A 6850-nucleotide genomic window follows, 5' to 3' on the forward strand; every position below is an offset into this window, starting at 1 on the left:
ATATAAGTAAAAATCCTGCATCCTAAACCTTATTTTAGTAAAAAAAATTACAGCAAAATGTACTCAAAGTACAATTGAAACAGTAAAATGTTCCCTATCAGTTTTTAGGACACATCATTTTTCCGGAGCTGATGGAATGTGGAAGTAGCTGTTAAAGTATCTCTGTTGAGAGTTGCACATGTGCAGAACGGATTGGGCAGGGTGCACGGATCGGGTAGTGACTATGATGAACGACACGGTCAAAAGTCCACAAGTAATGTAACTTAACTTCCATTCATCATGTTTACATCACCAGCATAAGTACGTCGCTTACAGTAGTTATGTCAGCTCAGGAACTACTTTCTCTGGTGGTTACATGCATATGTTATTTTACTGTTTTAACGCCTGATAATGCACTTGTTTGCCCTAATCTTATGGAAGTAGTTTTGTTGCATATAACTTACAACACTGCAACTATTTCACAACATTAAAGACATGTTTAAAATAGCAACCTTTACATTTGGGTGTGAGGACGTGTTGATGTGGCACTGGTAAGGGCGTTGCTTCTGGAAAGGCTCCTGTGGGTCATACTTGAGGGAATAAAGGACATATGTGGTCGTACGGCTTGAAGGACTTGTTTAAATCTCCCTCTGAGATGTACTGGAGTAGAGGTATAATGGTGACGTTGAACATCAGTAATTGATTAAGTTCCATTTCACTGGTTACTAGTCTTTTAGTACATGCAAGCAGATATTTGAGTTCTGCATTTTTTTTTATGTTTACAGTTTACATTGCAGTGTGATCATATCTTCTTAGACTGCCATTGATCAATATTTCCACATGTGTAAAGAGATTAAAAGATGATCATAGTTGTGTGTGATAAATAATTTAAAAAACTCTTGGAACATGATTTGAGGCAGGCATGTTTCTCCTTTCACAGCACAACACAAAATTTCCCTGCATGTGTTTGCTCAGATATGGAAACACACGCTTTCTCATTTGCTGCCAGTAGTAAAGCGGTGTAGAACTCTCAGGGGACCCTGGCCTTGACCCTTTCTGTTCAATCTGTGTGTTTACAACCAGGTCTGCACAGTAATTATGTCCAGTTGTGGCCAAGATGAGCTTTTCCTTTGATGCATAGAGGATTATTTGTCTCATTCATACACCACCGTGTGGGGATTACGTCACCATCTCCTCAACCTTCTCGTTGAGAAAAGTTTTGAGGGACATTTTCTTCCTTTTATATTCCTGCTGTTGTGTCACTGGTTGCCATGACTCCATTTACAAAGGTGGAATAATTGGCTTTTTCTGACTTTCAAGTAAGCCGACCGAACAGACCCTTTTGCTCTGCATGTTTTAACCAGCGGTGCAGCCCTGAATCATAAGAGGGCTCCCCTGTATCAGAGGGTAAGAACAAACGACTAGTGGTTTGAACTGGGGAAGACTGGAGTGAAGAGCTGGAGTATAAGTGCAGGAGGTTGATTTGTGGACGGGTCTCAGGTGTGCAGGTTGATTAGCAGCAGCAGTGCAGAGAAGGAATGCTCCGCCCAGTCAAACAAACGAACAGAGAGAGAGGACAAACAGGGCACAAAACACAAACACCAGGGAAGAGTGAATGACAGAAAACACAGAAAGCAACTCACATCATCACAGTAACAACTATTATGAATTAACTTTTCATTAAGGACTAGCCATATTGAAAAAGCTTTTTGTTTTTGTGTGGGAGGAAAACCCCGGAGAAAACCCTTAACATCACAGTAAGAAAATCAGAGAAGGGTCAGGCCCGGCATTAAACCTTCCAGTGAGGTCAGATTTTGTTGCTGTGTGGTTCAGAGCCACATGAGGCTGTGGGCTACAGGGACATCACTATCTGTATTTGTTTCTGTTCAACCAACAAAATAATCTCTGTTTCTGTATTTGGAATTCGATTTGTTTTTGTTTTGCATTGAAAAAAGAAAAAAATTACATGATGTCTTCTACTTCCATTACCAGTCAAAGGTTTGGATCACCTTCTCATTCAATGGTTTTTATTTATTTTTAATATTTTCAACATGGTAGATTAATACTGAAGACATCAAAACTATGAAAGGACACATATGAAATTATGTAAGAAAAGCCAGAATATGTTTTATATTTTTAGATTGTTTACACACTTCTGTTATTCTCTCAGTCAGATTCATGAGCTGCTCACTTGGATTGTTTCAGTTAACAGGTGTTCCTTGTCAAATGGTAATTTGTGGAATTTCTTGCCTTCTTAATGTGTTTGAGAGCATCAAAGCAAAAATGTTAAAGGCTACTCTGAAGAATCTAAAATTTAAAACATATTCTGGTTTGTTTAATACATTTTTTACTATATAATTCCATTTTTGTTCCATGATAGTTCAGATTTTTTTAAATATTAATCTACATTATAGGAAGTATAATAAAAATAAAGAAAAACCATTGAATGAGAAGTCGTGTCCAAACTTTTGACCGGTAGTGTATGTTCTCATTCTTTGCCTTCATCAGCGTACACTTCCCCTGCGGAGCTTTCTTTTGGTTCACTATTTTTAAGTTCCTGGAGCGGGTGTTTTTCTCCACTCTAAGGGATTCTTCAAAAAAGGCCAGAACTTTTTCTCCTTTGAGTATTTTTTAAGGTCTTAAACCTTGAGTCACACTTCTAAATGCTCCTTCTCTCTTCTTAAATCTCTGAAGCTAAGCCTTTGTTATCTGACCTTCTCTTATAATTTGTAGCATCTGTGAGAACCAAACCTTAAACCATCCTTTTTTTTCCTGCAGCGACCCTTTCTATCAGACTGGAAATTTATGTGACTGACAATATCTTTCCTTGTGTGTTTCATTAAACTTCAGAACATTTGTTGAACTGAGCCCTGCTTTGCGTCACTTTGTTCTCCTTGTGTCACATCTTTCTCGTCCTCCAAAGTTGGTTTCTTTTGAGAGCTTTTTCTCCAGCTTATATGTATGTTTATGTATCGAGCTCCTGAGCATGCACTCTATATGCATTGTCAGACCCCCCAAAAAAGGATTGCTGCTCCCAGAATGAGCTGCAGCACTTTGATGGTGGATCCATTCGACAAGCTCAAGGGTCCTTGTTCTTTCTCTCATACTCGGTGTAGAAGCACCACAGTGGCAAAACAGAAAAAGAATACATGAATCTAATGATGTCTAACAGTGTTGCGGCCTTTGAAGAGTGTATGAATGAGATGAGAACAGTGTGTGTTTAAGTGCATGAACTTCAATCTTTCATTCAGCCAGAGTTGTTTACTGTTTCATTACTGAAACACAGCAAAGTGTCACATTCACTCTCAAAGATGAAATGAATATGCTGAGGTAAATGTGCCTCATACATTGATGAAAATAAGACACATAGAAAAAACCTGACAAAAAATTGCAGAAAATCTTTGTATCATCCAAGAAGGGAGGATAAAAACTCCTCATGATTTTGAAAGATAGTCCTCTTTAATTCTTTCTGCAGCTGTCAATTATGACGTTACAGCCTTGTTTTATAGAATCAATTAACTAATTAAACCAACACTTGAACATACAAACATCAGCGTGATAAGAACTACTTAAAATGACAGAAACCATATTTGAGAAACATTTATTTGACCTCCACTTTGAGTTCTTAAGACACGATAAGATATTCCTGTATTAGTCCCACGACAGGCAAATTTTCAAGGTTACAGCTGCAAAAGTGAAAAGCAAAAATAGAAAGAAGCATCAATAACATAACAAGAAATATGAAAGTATTTGAACATATTTGAAAATATTACAATATTATATATAAACAATATTAACAATAAAGACGAACCCAACAGTTGAAATTGCACCATTAGACAGAGTATTTATTTTTAGTAGTAAGTAAGTAAGTAAGTTAGTTTAGTAGCAATAAGTATTCATATTGCACAGTGGGATTTAATTGGCTCCTGTGAAACGACAGGCTCAAATGAAAGGATTAAGTCCTCCTCATAAGGTTAAAAAATTAAACGAGGACTGTCAGAAAATGTCTTGTGGTTTGACAAATGGTAATTACATTTTAGATTCAACAATAGCAGCGCAGGATTCCTGCCACTGACAACAACGCTCCAGAAGTTTCCAACCAGCTTAAAAAGATTAATCATGTGGTTTAGAAACTTTCCTGGTGATCCTGACATTGTTTACTAAGTCTGACGCATGAAAAACATTCAGCAAACGGATATAATTGAAGAGCAGTTTTGGGGGCATTCAACAGTCCCCCCTGGAAATTAGTGTTTTATAGTCTCTAACGGAGCAGGCGGTGAATAGTGATTATGAAGAGACCATGAGAAACAAACATTGAGTATATTGCAAAGTGCTGCGAAACCTTCAGTTAATCATTCTTTGTCTGCTGAACAACATTTACGTCAGCGTTTAGGGCTGATGTGTTTGTGACACAAAGGTACGTGGAATGCTTTTAATACGTTATCGACCAACCTTGAGCATTGAATGCAATTTTTATGCTGCTGAAAGCATTAAGATATTAGGAGAGAGAGGAGTATGATATACAACGAAGGTCAGACGGCCTGAATTGAAGCCAGAGTGTCATGATTATACAGCACATGCTTTAAAAATGCTCCACTAAAAAACTTGTGTAAGAGGAGAAGGAAGAAATTTTCTGTAGGTAAGAAATGATCAGGCTGACTCATCCACTGATCCTACAGCCTGGTATCACTCTCAACTTGCCAGATATCAACATTTTGTCACAGCCCTCTGTGTATGATACCAACATACGAGGAACCCTTCAGTGTGTGTGAGACACACCGAGCTTTCCATTGACTGTAATGGGTAAATGGTGGAATCTAAGTAACGTGATGGGTGAACGGTGAATAGGTCAAAGAAGCCCTGGACCCAGGAGACCAGCGTTCATGTCCTGTGTGAAACCAGAAGTCAGTGTTTCGAGTCAAACCCTGCTTTATTTTACACTTACCTTATTCAAGGGGTTTTATAGCTTAAATTTAAACATTTCCTGTAAACACAGAAGTTTTTTTTTTTTCAAAACTGGACCTGAGATGTTCAAAACCGAAGCAAAGCTGTTCTGTGTGAATAAGTATCACATGCTGAGGGTTGTGATAAAGTTGGGATGGGTTGGTTTGTAGGTAGTGATGGCCAAATGAAGCTTCATGAACCAATTTCTTGATTTTGTGAGCCCACTAGGTGGTGCTGCAGGCTGCAGCAACTGCTAATCCCAAATGTTCAAAATATCTCTTTAGAAACTACTGCTGATGCAAACAGTTCCCATTTGATCTGCTTCAACTTCATATTTTACTAAATGCATGCAGTTCAGCAAATTTAGGTCGTTGCTGGTATTCCTAGCAGCAGGTAACCAGGCAGGCATCACCTCCACCTGTTCACCTGTCTCTGTTCGCCTGTTATGACCTCTCTCTCTATAGACTGCTTAGCTCTGACAATCTCTGCTCAGAGGCGATGGCAGCCAGTGTCTGAAGTTTTCTCCGTGAAGTCCTCACACCTTTGATTATATGTGACATGAATTTCCTGTGTGAAATCCTGCTCAGCAAACTGATCAAAATCCTTGATAAATTAAAGTAAACAGGGGTCACAAACTCTCACATGACTCATGCAGTATAATCCAAGTCTCGGTCGTCCACTCAGTACTTCTGAAACAACAAGAAAATCAAACTATGCATTACAATATACATACTTTCATGTAAATAAACAGCATTATTTTTCTTTTTGAATGCACTGAATTGTAATTATCAAGTCACTACCTCAGAGCCTCCTTGTCTGGTTGGAGACGCAACTGACTCTACCATCTCCAGTGTTGTTGACAGCAAGAATATTGAGTTTTTGTTTTTCTTCAGGTACTTCAGCTGTTACAAAATGCGAACTGCAGACCATCTCATTTTGTTTGTCGTGAGAGCTGCCCCCTTCGTACATAGTATCAAAACAAAACATCAAAGTCATATTAGATCAAGAAAAATTCAACAAAAGAATGAATTCAAAACAAAAACCTAAGAATTGTGAAATAATCATGAATGCATAAAGAGAACAGGACACAGTGTTGAAGGATGCTCTGTTCCTTCCTATGAAAGTTGCTCAGTGGCACAAAAGTGTTCAACTTCTGTGAAAGCGCACTAAAGACTTCCGCTGGCCGAGCCGGCTACTTCCAGTTTAGTGCTCCGCTAACTTGAATGTGAATGAAACCATTTAATCTCAAAGTTCTTCTAGACTTAAATGTCATCGGACCAAATGGATCAAATGCTGACAGAGACAAGTCATTTTTTCAGGGGTTGTGACATTTGGAAAAAAAATTATCAGCTGATTTACTGATTTTGCTTTTCTATTTGAAAGTCTTTCTGGGCCTCATGGCATCACGTGACAGACCCGGAAATTGTGATTCCACCATTTGACCACTCTGCCAAGCCATAGTATGAAGTATGCTGATGTTAAGCAGATTGAATGATTGAATCACCACCAGAGAAACACCGGATTTACTGTATCTTCTGGAGACCATGACTGTCTGAAAAAGAATAAAATGTAAAACATTTCATGGCGATCCAGCCATCCAGGAGATGTTTCTAGAGCTAAAAAATTCATTTTCATTTTGTCTCATTTTTAAAGTTTGCAGCACCATAAAGTAGGTACAAGGTCCTGGCAAAGGTTTTTTCGAAGCATGTTTTGTGTGAGTAGTCGAACTTTCCAACACTGGACAGGGAATCAGATAATGAATGCAAGTCAAGACATAATGGAAACATGAAATCCTTTCACCTGAGAGATGGCTGCACACTGCTTAGAGTCCCTGGCTCTAAATAGATCTGCAACTGAAGGTCTTTAATCTCATAATTTGCATTATGGATATCCTGTTACCATGACAACTGAATGAAACACCACAGCC

This window comes from Centropristis striata, chromosome 13 (genome assembly GCF_030273125.1).
Source record: "Centropristis striata isolate RG_2023a ecotype Rhode Island chromosome 13, C.striata_1.0, whole genome shotgun sequence".
NCBI lineage: Eukaryota > Metazoa > Chordata > Actinopteri > Perciformes > Serranidae > Centropristis > Centropristis striata.